This window comes from Heterocephalus glaber, unplaced genomic scaffold (genome assembly GCF_053883595.1).
Source record: "Heterocephalus glaber isolate CG9 unplaced genomic scaffold, H.glaber_assembly_v1.0 deba00001538, whole genome shotgun sequence".
Lineage (NCBI taxonomy): Eukaryota > Metazoa > Chordata > Mammalia > Rodentia > Bathyergidae > Heterocephalus > Heterocephalus glaber.
The window spans coordinates 19,907,803-19,921,128 of record NW_028258333.1 but is presented as its reverse complement, the minus strand read 5'-3'; the positions used below and the strand labels follow the sequence as shown (position 1 = coordinate 19,921,128).

Below are 13,326 nucleotides of genomic sequence, written 5' to 3'. Positions count from 1 at the left end.
CCTTGGTGGAAGTTGAGAGGACTAAAATTATGTAATTGCCTTTCCCCCAGGTAGCTCCAGTAGCCTTTTCCTTTAAAGAGTAGGGCTTTGTTGTGAAGAATGCTCTGAGTATGTTTCAAAATGGTTACTTTTCTCTCTGCCAGGTACAGCAGAGTGTTTCTTGGTTCTTCCTTGTGAAACCCTAGAGATAAAAACCATACAAGGGTACAGCTCTCTTAAAATTATGACCCCCAAGAATTTCTCACTGTCAAGCTAGTTGTTACAGTGTAGATCTAAAATGCCTCTCAAAAGTCTCACATGCTTGGAAGTGGGGTCTGGCTGGTAGAGAAGATGGGTCACAGAGGATATGACCTAGAGAGGAATAATCTTTTCTCCAGCTCCTCCCTTGTCAGTATGCTTCCTCATTGCCATGAGGTGGGTAGATTTCCTCTGCCAGGCCCCTCCATCATGCTATTTCTGCCTTGGAGCTGACTGACCATGCATGGAGTGTGACCTCCAAAACTGTGAGGTAAAATAAACCTCTTCTCCTTTAAGTTGGGAATGTTGGGTATTTTGTCCCACCTCTGGGAAAGCAACTAATACACTAGTCCATTCTCAGCTTCTAGCAGTCATCAAAATTATCATTTAAATATTCCTGCTAGTTTGTGGCTTTAGTGGTTTCTGCTTCAGGTAAACTAATCTCAGCTCTGTTTCTCTCTATTTGCTTGTCTCTTCAGGCTGTAGGATACCCTGAGACCTTATTTTCTTATATAAAAAAGAATCACTTATCTGCATTTTGCTCAACTTTTTTCTTGGTGTAAGGACAAGAATATCAATAGGGGGTAGTGGTGTACACGTAGTTCTAGCTACTCTGGAAGCTGAGGCAGTAAGGTTGCAAGTTGAGTTTAAGGCCAACTTGAGTAACATAGCAATACCCTGTCTCACTCTCTCACACACATACACATACACACACACACACACACACACACACACACACACACACACACGGACAAGAATATCAACTTCCAAGCTATTTGACCTGTTGGAATTTACAACAGAAGTTGGTTTCTTTTTTAAAAGAATTTCTTTTAAATCTAATATTTTCAAGAATATATTCTAGTTTTGATCATTTTCTTTCAAATTATGTCAGAACAGTACACTGTACCTGCAACTGGAAAATGCATTTATTTTATCTTTGATTTTTTTTGTGTGCCATCAGTTTTGTATACTAAATTTAGGGACACTGATTTATCCATATGTGGTAGTTAAGCTTAATTGTGTTGAGTTGATTGACTTAGGAGACACCTAGAAATTTAGTAAAGAACATTTCTGGGTGTGTCTGGGTGGGGGTCCCTGTCCCCTTCCTCTTTAGCATTGCCCTATGTTCTGTTTTCCAGCTTCCATGAACTAGGCACTTTTGCTTTTCCATACCCTTCTGTCATGATATTTCTGCCTTGGAGTCAACTGGTCATGGACCAAATCCCCTGAAACTGTAAGGCAAATTAAACCTCTCTACCTTTAAGTTGTGGGTGTTGGGCACTGTGTTCCAGAAATATGAAATCAAATTCAGAAAATTGGTAATAGGTATGGGGTCATTGCTGTGACTGTTCCTGACCAAGTGGTTCAGAAGCCTTTGAAACTGATTTGCAGGAGTTTGGAAAGTTTTGGATATGCAAGCTGGAGAAAATCTAGAATGTTGTGAATTCCCCAGTTGAGTGAATTTACCAGTTGAGTTCCACAAAGTCTTTGGACATATGAAAATAACCACTACTTAACCATTCCCCAGTTATTGCTCCTATAGCCACCATATCATGGCTATGTTGGAAAAATACTCAGAATTATGGATTCTCCCCACAATCAATATGACATTTTCTGGCTTCTTTTGGGAAAGTATCTACTGTTTGGGGAGTCATATTTTCCTTTTATTCTTTTGTTTTGCCAAATATTTATCACACACAATTAATTCTGAATACTTCTTTCTGAGGTAATTCTTTCTTTTTCCTCTAAGCTAGAAAAAAATGTGACTATTTCTAGTTTTTTCAATTTCTCACTAATCTAATCCTCAGTCCTCTTTTGTAGGCTATCAAGAGACTTTTCAGGATTTCATCCACTCACTTTCTTCTCCATAGTACAGTATGGACTTCTGCTCCATTTCTCTCTCTCTCTCTCTCTCTCTCTCTCTCTCTCTCTCTCTCTCTGTATTTAGGAGGAAGAGGTGATAGTAAAGAAATCTTGCATTATTCTTAAAATCTTTACTATCTGAAGATACTATTAAAAATTTAAGATTCGCCCCAGTCCCACAGAACACGCTGAATCAGCCCGCTGCAGACAGGCAGGTCTGCCCATGCCCTACTGAGGTCCTGAGTCACGTGGAAGAAGCCAAATCAGCCCGCTGCAGACAGGCAGGTCTGCCCATGCCCTACTGAGGTCCTGAGTCACGTGGAAGAAGCCAAATCACCCTGCTGCAGACAGGCAGACACCTGGTTCCACACTACAAAGACGCAGAGGACACCAGACCACCAGAACAAGGTACTGAGTCCCGCTGCTCCTGGCCCAGAGGTAGGAGCTTCTGAGCCCCTTTCCCAATGCTCCTGGTCCAGAGGAAGGGGCTTTCCGGTCACCATCCCTCCTGCTGCTCCAAGCCCAGAGGAAAGGGCTTTTGGGCCACATTCTGTTCTGCTGCTCCTGGCCCAGAGGAAGTGGCTTCTGGGCCACCATCCCTCCCACCGCTCCTGCCCCAGAAGTAGGGGCTTCTGAGCAGCCATCTCACTGCTCCTGGACCAGAGGAAGGGGCTTCCCAGCCACCATCCTTCCCGCTGCTCCCAGTCCACAGGAAAGGGCTTTCGGGCCACCATCCCAACCGCTGCTCCCGGGCCCTGTCCCACGTCACCCAGCTCAGAGGAGGTAATCCGTGCAAGCGCTAACAGCCCCCCCGCCTCAGTCGAAATGAGAAAACACATAAATAAGTCTCAAAACCAGACTTCCAGATCACCTACAGCAACCCCAAAGGGAAATGAGATGGAACACTTTGATACTCAACCACCTGGACCCACTGAATTGGCAACAAAAGGGGATCTGGAAAAAATGAAATCAGAAATAATTTCTCAGATAACAGGAGAAATTGTGCCCCTAGTCCAAGACATGATTAATAAATCTAGAGAGGAGCTCAGGAACATGATGGAATACCAACATAAGAAACAAATGGAATCCATAAAACAGATGCAAATAGATTTCCAGGACATGAAAAACTCCACTGAAAGTCTATACAGCAGAATGAGCCAATGTGAGGACAGAATTTCAGATATAGAAGATAAGATTGCAATTAGTGACAAGGAAAAGAAAAATTGCTTCAAAATTATAAGGGAACATGAGAAATCAATCCAGCAGCTGCTAGATGATGCAAAGAAAAATAATATAAGACTGATTGGGCTCAATGAAGAAACAGGAGAGAGTACAGATGACATAAAAAAATCTCTTCACAGAAATAATGGCAGAAAACTTCCCAAGCAGGGGAAAAGAGCTTGACACACAGATAAGTGAGGCATATAGGACTCCAAATAGCCTTGATCAAAAAAAACTACACATAGGCATATAATTGTTAAGATTCCAGAAACACAACAGAAGAACAAAGTTCTATAAGCAGTGAGAGAAAAGAAACAAATCACATACAAAGGAAAGCCCATCAGAATCACAGCAGACTTCTCAACACAAACCATCAAGGCAAGAAGAGCTTGGAGTGACATATTCCAAGCCCTAAAAGAAAACAGCCTCCAACCCAGATTGATGTAGCCTGCAAAACTATCTTTCAAAATTGATGGAGAAATAAGATACTTTCATGATAAAGAGCACCTTAGGAACTTCAGGAATACCAATCCAACACTCCAAAGAATTTTACACAATATCCTAGGAACAGATATTGAGGATCACAACCCCAGGAAGCAAAGCAGAATGAAGCCATCTGGCATGAAAAGAAATTAAATGTAAAGGGGGAGAACCCAACAAAAAGAAAAAGTCATGGCAATGATAAGTCAATACGTTTCAGTGACAATCATTGATGTTAATGGTCTCAATTCACCAATTAAAAGAAATAGACTGGCAGAATGGGTCAAGAAGCAAAATCCAACAATATGCTGCATACAAGAAACACACTTCATTCAAAAGGAAACTCATAGACTGAAAGTTAAAGGGTGGAAAACAATACTCCATGTGACAGGAACCTGAAAAAAAGCAGGAATAGCTATCCTCTTTGCAGATCAAGTAGATTTCAAACCAACACTAATTAAGAGAGATGAAGAAGGACACTACATCCTTGTAAAAGGAAGAATCCAAGAGGAAGAGATGACAATCATAAATATCTATGCACCAAACACTACTGCACCCAACTATATAAAACAAATACTAATGGACATGAAAAGTCATATATGCACTAATACAATTGTAGTGGGGGACCTCAATACCCCACTGTCACAAATAGATAGATCAACTAGACTAAAAATAAGTAATGAAATACTAGAACTCAATCGAACTCTTGAAGAAATGAACTTAACAGATGTTTACAGAGTCTTCCACTCCACAAAATCAGAATACACATTCTTCTCACCTGCATATGGGTCATTCTCAAAAATAGACCACATACTCACACACAGAACATGTTTAAGTAAGTGCAAAGGAATTGAAGTTATCCCCTGTATATTATCAGACAATAGAGCGATGAAATTGGAGACCCATAGCAAAAGAAACTCAAAAAATGTCATAAACATGTGGAAATTGAACAACACACTTCTGAATAACCAATGGGTCACAGAGTAAATTAAAGAAGAATTCAGACAGTTCCTTCAATTAAATGACAATGACAATGCAACATATCGGAATCTATGGGACACAATGAAAGCAGTCTTACAAGGGAAATTCATAGCAGTGAATATGCATATTAGGAAAACAGAACGAGCCCAATTAAACAACCTGATGCTGAAGCTCAAGCTTCTAGAAAAAGAAGAGCAGGACAACCTCAAAGCTCATAGAAGGGAGGAAATTATATAGATCAGAGGAGAAATCAATGCAATGGAGACTAAGAGAACGATACAAAAAATCAATGAAGTCAACAGTTGGTTCTTCAAAAGAATCAACAAAATTGACAAACGTTTAGCCAACCTTGTCAGAAAAAGGAAAGAAAAGGCCCAAATCCATGCAATTAGGAATGAAAAGGATGAAATTACAACAGACCCACCAGAAATGCAGAGGTTCATCAATACCTACTTCCAGAACTTAAACACCAATAAGATGGACAACACAGAAGAAATGGACAGATTCCTAGATACATATGAATTACCAAAGTTGAGAGAAGAAGACCTAAAAATTCTGAACAACCCAATATCAACCAATGAAATTGAAAATGTAATTATAAACTTATCAACTAAGAAAAGCCCTGGCCCTGATGGCTTCACTGCTGAATTCTACAAGACATTTAGAGAGGAACTGCTGCCACTACTATTGAAACTCTTCAATGAAATTGAAAGGGAAGCAATACTCCCAAATTCATTCCTGGAAGCAAGCATCACCTTGATCCCCAAAGCAGAGAAAGACCCAACCGAAAAAGAGAACTATAGGCCAATCTCACTAATGAACATAGATGCAAAAATCCTTAATAAGATACTGGCAAACAGAATGCAGAAGATCATCAAGAAGATCAGACACCCTGATCAAGTGGGATTCATCCCAGGGATACAGGGATGGTTCAATATATGCAAATCAATCAATGTAATACACTATATCAATAGAGCAAAGGACAAAAACCATATGATTATCTCCATAGACGCAGAAAAAGCATTTGACAAAATCCAACATGCATTTATGATAAAAACCCTACAAAAAATTGGAATAGATGGTCTCTACCTCAAACTGATAGAAACCATCTATGAAAAACCAACAGCCAGTATCATACTAAATGGTCAAAAACTGAAATCCTTCACACTAAAATCAGGAACAACACAAGGATGCCCACTATCACCACTCTTCTTCAATATAGTTTTAGAAACATTAGCCATGGCAATTAGACAAGAGAAAGAAATAAAAGGAATAAAGATAGGAAATGAAGAAGTCAAACTGTCATTATTTGCAGATGACATGATACTCTATATAGAAGACCCCAAGAACTCCACCAACAGTCTTCTAGACTTAATAACCAAATTCAGTCAAGTAGCTGGTTACAACGTCAACACACAAAAATCAATAGCTTTCCTCTACACCAATGACAGACTCACTGAGAGAGAAATAGGGCAAATAATTCCTTTCACAATAGCATCCAAAAAACTGAAATACCTAGGGATCATCCTAACGAAAGAAATCAAAGACCTCTTCTCTGAAAACTATGGCACTCTGAAAAGAGAGATTGAAGATGATATCAGAAAATGGACAGACATCCCTTGTTCCTGGGTAGGAAGGATTAATATAGTGAAAATGGCCATACTTCCAAAACTGCTATTTAGATTTAATGCAATTCCAATTGAGATCCCAGCAGCATACTTCATAGATCTTGAGAAAACAACCCAAAAATTCATTTGGAACAAGAAGAGACCCAGAGTAGCCAAAGCAATTCTAGATAACAGAGACATGACAGGGGGTATCACAATCCCAACCTGCAGCTATACTAAAAAGCTACTGTGATAAAAACAGCATGGTACTGCCAAAGAAACAGGCTTGAGGACCAGTGGAACAGATTAGAAGATGAAGAAACAATGCCAGAAACACTCAGCTATCTCATCTTTGATAAAGGAGCCAAACACCCTCACTGGAGGAAAGATAGCCTCTTTAATAAATGGTGCTGGAAAAATTGGGTTTCAACTTGCCAAAGATTAAAACTAGACCTGTATCTCTCACCATGCACTAAACTAAAATCAAAATAGATTAAAGATCTAAATATTAAAATAGAAACTCTGAACCAGTTGGAACAGAGATTAGGTAGAACCCTTGAAGACATCGGTGCAAGAAAAGATTTTATGAACAAAATCTCAGTTGCCCATGAACTAGCACAAACAATCAACAAGTGGGATCTCTTCTTCTTAAAAGGCTTCTGCACAGCAAGAGAAACCACCAGCAGTGTGAGGAGATAACCCACAATGTGGGAAAAAATCTTCACCTGCTCTTCCTCAGACAAAGGTCTACTATCTCGAATCTAAAAAAGAACTTAAAAAGATCAGACCTCCCAAGTTTAAAGACCCAATCCAAAAATGGGCATCTGAAATGAAGAGACATGTCTCAGACAAAGAAGTAGAAATAGCAAATATACATGAAAAAATGTTCAACATCACTGGTCATTTGAGAGATGCAAATGAAAACAAAGCTGAGATTCCACTTCACTCCAGAAAGAATGGCTGCTATCATGAAATCAACCAATCACAAATGCTGGCGGGGCTGTGGGGAAAGAGGAACCCTGCTCCACTGCTGGTGGGAGTGCAGACTGGTGCAACCACTGTGGAAATCAGTATGGAGATACCTCAAGAACTAGGACTGGAAGTCTCATTTGACCCCACTATTCCACTGCTGGGGATCTTCCCCAAAGAATTAAAAGAATCATACCACAGTGATATATGTGTGCCCATGTTCATAGCAGCACAGTTTGTAATAGCGAAAACTCCCATCAACTGGAGACTTGATAAAGAAAATGTGGGTTTTTTATAAAATGGAGTACACTCAGCCATAAAAAATGAGAAATTAGAGACATTTATAGCTAAGTGGATGCACATTGAGGCCATATTCTTAAGTGAAATAAATAGGACACACATGCATAAATACCGAATAGTTTCTCTGGTGTGAGAAACTGTAAGTTTAAATAAGGACTAAATGTATAATAGGTCATGTCAAATAGGAAGAAAAGGGGCAAAGGGGAAGGAAGTGGGAGGGCTAGGGGAAAGGATAGATGGGAATGGGATTAATATGAGAAAATGGAAAAATAGGAAGAAAATCTTTGTAAATAGGGAGGAATGGAGGGGTTGAAGGGAGGGCTGGGCAAGGGTGAAAAATAAGAACCAAGAGAGACTATGTAAAGGTGCAAATTTCCAATGATGAATGTCATTCTATTGTATACCTAAAATGTACCAATGATTAGAATGAATAATCGATAATGTAAAATAGGAAGAAAAGATCCAAAGGGGTAGGGGTAGTGGGAAGGGCAGGGGAAAGGAAAGAAGGGAAAGGAAAAATGCTGAGAAATGGAAAAAATGGAAATAAAGTCTTTGTAAATAGGGAAGCGTGGAGGGCATGAAGGGAGGGCTAGGAATGGGGAAAAAATAAGAACCAAGATGCATTATGTAAAGGTACAATTCCCAATGAGAAATGTAATTGTGTTGTATACCTACAATGTACCGATAATAGAATTTAATAAAAATTAAAAGAAAATTTAAAAAAATTTTTTAAAAATTTAAGATTCATGGTTCCATCCTGTTTATGAGTGTCATTTTTCTGTCTTTTTCTTTTACTTCTTACTTTCATTAGTTTAGATTCATAGAAGTTACTTCTATAATAATACATTACTTTGTCTTGTTTCCTCATGTCTTTTAATGTAATTCATTTTCTGGTGGTGATCAGTGTTTCTTAGAGGAGGACTGCTGGGAATATAAGAGTAATGAGCACACACCTTAAAGTAAGTTATTTTCTAGGGTGAGAATCTGAATAATTGAAAAAGAGACTAATTGAAATCCACTCATGCATAGAAGGTACCACCTGGATTTTAACATCTACTATCAATTTCTTCTTTGATTACATTTATTACCAGTTTCAGTGATTGTGCTAATTTATTATAAAGACAGAATGAGACATGTGATGGTCAGGCAAAGACTACAGGGAAGACTGTCTAAGTCACACATTTGCAGGCACCTCTTCTGTCCCTGTCTGACCCTATATCCACATATGAAAGCTGACCTGGGTCTCTGAAATGACAATTTTCCCCAAAAGATACATCTTGACCATGAAGAATCTTTACAACAGAAGTACTGAAGTTGAATCAAAGCAAAACTATGAGAGAGAGTTTATGGTCTGAGCCTCTTTAATCCTTGGATTGCAAGCCATTCAGGGTCCTTACAGACAACTATGTACCCCTTGGCAAAACTATTCTCAAATTCTTTTATCACACTGAGGAATAATTATCTGATGGGGGACCTCAACCACGAAAAAATCCTTGAGTAAAAGAGTTGAATGGTGGAATGTGGAATGTTTGGTTTCATCAAGCTTATAACGAAAGATTTCTTTTTAGTTTGGGGCCCCTTGAACACCTAAAATCCCATTATTTGATTAATGTTTATTTTATTCTTTTGTTAAAAAAATTCCTAAGTGGATTTTTCACTCTTCTGAAATTGGACAAACTTTTTGATCCCTTTCAGTATATAGCTTATTGATATTTGTTTAATATACTAGGGGGAAAGATCAGAAAGATTTTTCAACAACTTTACTATTTTACCAGTTTTGGCCTCCAGGTTATGCAAAGCTTTACATACTTTACTATTTTTTAAGGTCTTATACATTAAAATCTTAATGCTTAGGGTGGGAAATACAGCCAATGACTTTCTTTGAAAACTTGCCAGGAATACATAAAACATGCAGAATTCTCCCATAGCTCAACTTCTGGAAAACTTTTCTCATTTTCTTACAGTTCTTGAATGCTAAACTTCCAACCCTGCCTCTGATTTCAGCAGAGCTGTCATGTATGGTTTTGAGACAGTCAGGGACTTAAAAGCTGCTTTTGCTATAAAGCACTGACTCTTCATTTAGACCTACAGGTATTCAACTGGTGACTGAAAGCAGAATAAAGCTTGTCATCTCTGCATTTATTTTATATCTGTCTCTTTTATTACCTTAAACTTTGGATCAAATTCTTGCTCAGCTTTGCATGTAAACACATTAGTCACTTAAGGAGTGTCTACTAAATGCTGGTTTATTAGTTCTAAATTTATCTAACACATTTTATTCTCCTTTCAGACTGAGGAAATCAAATCAAGAGTATGCTGTTTCAGAAATATTCAACTGCCAGTTTTTACAAAGTCCTGTTCCAGATCCTTCCAAGCCATCACCTAACAACCTCCAGCCATTGCCCTAAAAGCATAGTCACCTTAAATGCCAGCAAAACATCTTCGGACAGATCACCCCATGATGAGATCACCCCTCTACATGGAACAATTACCGAGACAGAAACTGAGGCTCTCCTGGAACAGAAAATACCATTTTGTGGGAGCCACATTATTCCCTCCAATGATAAGAACTGCTCCTGAGCCACCTTGCAAAGCCAGATCAGAGATGATGATCTACCAGATCCTAGCCCACACTGGCAACTCCATAAAAGCTGGCCCATTCCCTTTGTAAATGGCCAGTCTAATTTTCTCCACCAGTGCTCTGACTCCTTCAGCTCTTCTGCTCTCAAGCTGAAGTATCATTCCCATCTTCTCTTCCATTTCTATTAAAACTTTTGGTTGTGAGTTTGTGCCCTTGAATTTCTATTACCATTGAGATAAAAAGTTTCCTCATGTCCACTGTCCATTTGTTCTCAGGATAAACTCTGGCCCTGAATGATTTCAGATGATCTACTGATGATGATTTTATGAAAAAGACCTCTTTTCTCTGGTTCTAACTTCCAAGGAGGTCTCTAGAATCCAATAAACATGTTTCTAACAAAAGAGTTCAAACACTGCCACATTTCAGACTTAAAGCCCCTTTATGCTATGGATGCATAAAGAAATCTTCTGATTCAAACTAGGAAGCATTTATGCATCCCTGTGTCAAGAACTGTGAATTAGTATTATGAGGAAGAGAAAAGCAGACTTCTTGCATGCAGTGGAATTTTGCTAATTGCTTATGTCCTGTAACTGTCCTTCAAGTATGTCAAGATCGTAAATATGTCATTTTCCTGAGTATGGAGGTGCAAGCAGGGAAAAGCAGATAATAAACAAATAAAATGTATCAGGTGATGTCAAATACTTAGTTACTTTCTCATTGCTGGGACAAAATACCTGACACCTACAATTTAAGGAAGGAGAGGTTTATTTTGGCTCAGAGTTTGTAGAAGTTTCAGTCCATAGTTGACTGGCTCCAAGGTAGAGCAGCATGGGGGGGCTTGGCAGAGGAGAAACTGCTCATGGTATTACAACAGGAAAAAAAAAAAAGAGGCTATCATTCCTCCAGTGAGGGTGTTTGGCTCCTTTGTTGAAGATGAGGTGGCTGAGTGTGTCTGTAGTTGTTTCTGCATCTTCTAATCTATTCCACTGATCCTCAGGTCTGTTTCTTTGCCAGTACCATGCTGTTTTTATCACAACAGCTTTGTAGTATAGTTTCAAGTTGGTGATTGTGATACCTCCTGCCATGTCTCGGTTGCCTGGAATTGCTTTTGCTGTTCTAGGTCTCTTCTTGTTCCAAATAAATTTTTGGATTGTTTTCTCAAGGTCCATGAAGTATGCTGCTGGAATTTCAATTGGGATTGCATTGACTATATAACAGTTTTGGAAGTATGGCCATTTGAGTGCATGAGGGTTCGAGGGAACATCTAGATAAAAACCGTAACAAGTACTATAGGAAAAAATGAAATAGAAAAATATGTTCATTTTGGGGGTGAAGGATATTTATATTTCAATATGAAATACAGCAGGCCTCATATGAGAAGATGACATCTGAGCAAAAATTTTAAGTAGATTTAGGACTGAAGCCTGCAGCTATCTATGGAAAAGTATACCAAGTAGAGTGAATAGCAAAAATAGCAGAATGTTTTAAACACAGAAAATAATGTAGAGTGAGAAAAGATAAGAGAGGCAGAAATAATAGTTAATGATGCCAGATAGCTGAGAGGATGTTTGAGCACATCTTGTAGTTTCTTATAGGTCCTTGTAAGGACTTGATTTTCTCTAGGTACCACTGGGTACCTTCTAGGCATGAAATGGTGGGTTATTAAACATTCTGAAAAGAAGCTCAACATGATCTAACTTGGGTTTTTTTCAAAGGATCATTTTAGTTTTTGTGTCGAGATTAAACCACAAGGAGGTGAGGGTGAAAGCAGAACTATCTAGCATAATATTCCAGAAAATGATGGTTTGGATGAATACTGTGGTAGTAGTGTTGAAAACAGGGAGATATGATAGGATAACAGGTATATTTTGAAGGAGGTTTGATGAAAAGGAGGGTGCTAGTTATGAAGGGGAAGAGGAGTTAGGGATGTCTATAAGATTTCTGTCCTACAACTAGTCAGAGATGGCTAACAACTGAGATGGGGAATATTAGGGGAAGAACTAAACTTGGAGAATGATCAGGGGCCCAATTAGGAGATACCTAGTAGGGAATTTAAATTTAAGCCTGGGTATAAAAACCTAGCAGTCATCAGCATATAGTATTTTCAGAGAAGAATTCTAGGCCCTCTGGATATCATCATGCAGGGTTCTTTACCCTCTGGCTTATTGTTAGTTTTGCCCATGGAGCACTTACAGGAGAGCAGAGAGGTGAAAAAAGTAGGGCTAGGGTCATCTCCCTGGGTTCTGGTCACTGCTTAATAGGAGTGAGGAAGGGGCAACTGTTTTCAACTGTGACCAGGCCTGGGTGCTTCATCGTCTCACATTGGCTCTCTTGACCTTGTCCACTCTGTCAAATTCTCCTTACTTGCTCCTTCAGGGTTTTCCACCTGCCTCCTGCTGAAGCCTTATGATATAATAGTAGAGCTGGTAAAAATTGCTAGAATGTAATGAACTTGAACTCTGAGGCCAAATCTATTGTCAGTTAGTGATTAGTTGATAATTGGTAATTACAATAATTTTTATACAGTTATTGAAATTATTATTTTACCATAAGTGAATTTGTCACATTTTATTCTGTCTTACAGTCAAATAAGTTAAAAAATACTAACTAGCAGGAAGCAATTTAGACTTTTTACATGATCTTGGGAAAGTCATGTCTCCTTCCTGAACTTCAGTTTCTGGAGAAGTCAAGAGGACACTAGCTGCTGTCTCTTAAATAATAAAATCGTAAATGATGAGTTACACTCTCTTCAAGGTCTTTGAAGAAAGGAATTAGAGAAACCCAAAGGCTGGTTGCCTGCTTTGAAACTATTCTAAAGGTACAAACTGGTACCTAAATGCCACAATTGCTAGCTAGGGTTAGAAGAGGCAGGAATGAATAAGAGAGTTGTCAGTACCTGCAATGCCAATGTGCACGTCATTTCAAGCTGTTTACAGTAATTTTCTTCTATTAGGATAGATTCTTTTCGCTGAAGTCACATGACTAGAGGCAGAAAAGAATCTAAAGACTTAGGAATGACAGTCTAAATATTGACAGTTACCAGTGTGTTTCCCCCAGGTCTCGCTGCTGAAAGCTACATCTAGGAAT

At 38.8% G+C, this 13,326-nt stretch overlaps 1 long non-coding RNA gene across 1 annotated transcript; it reads left to right on the top strand.

The window, feature by feature from the left end:
• Window positions 1-2,187: 2,187 nt before the first annotated feature.
• On the top strand, window positions 2,188-11,853 carry LOC147824498 (uncharacterized). Its single transcript, XR_015442307.1, has 3 exons — window positions 2,188-2,336; window positions 2,407-2,508; window positions 9,949-11,853. It is a non-coding gene; the product is annotated as an uncharacterized LOC147824498 (long non-coding RNA).
• The last annotated feature ends 1,473 nt before the right edge of the window (window positions 11,854-13,326 follow it).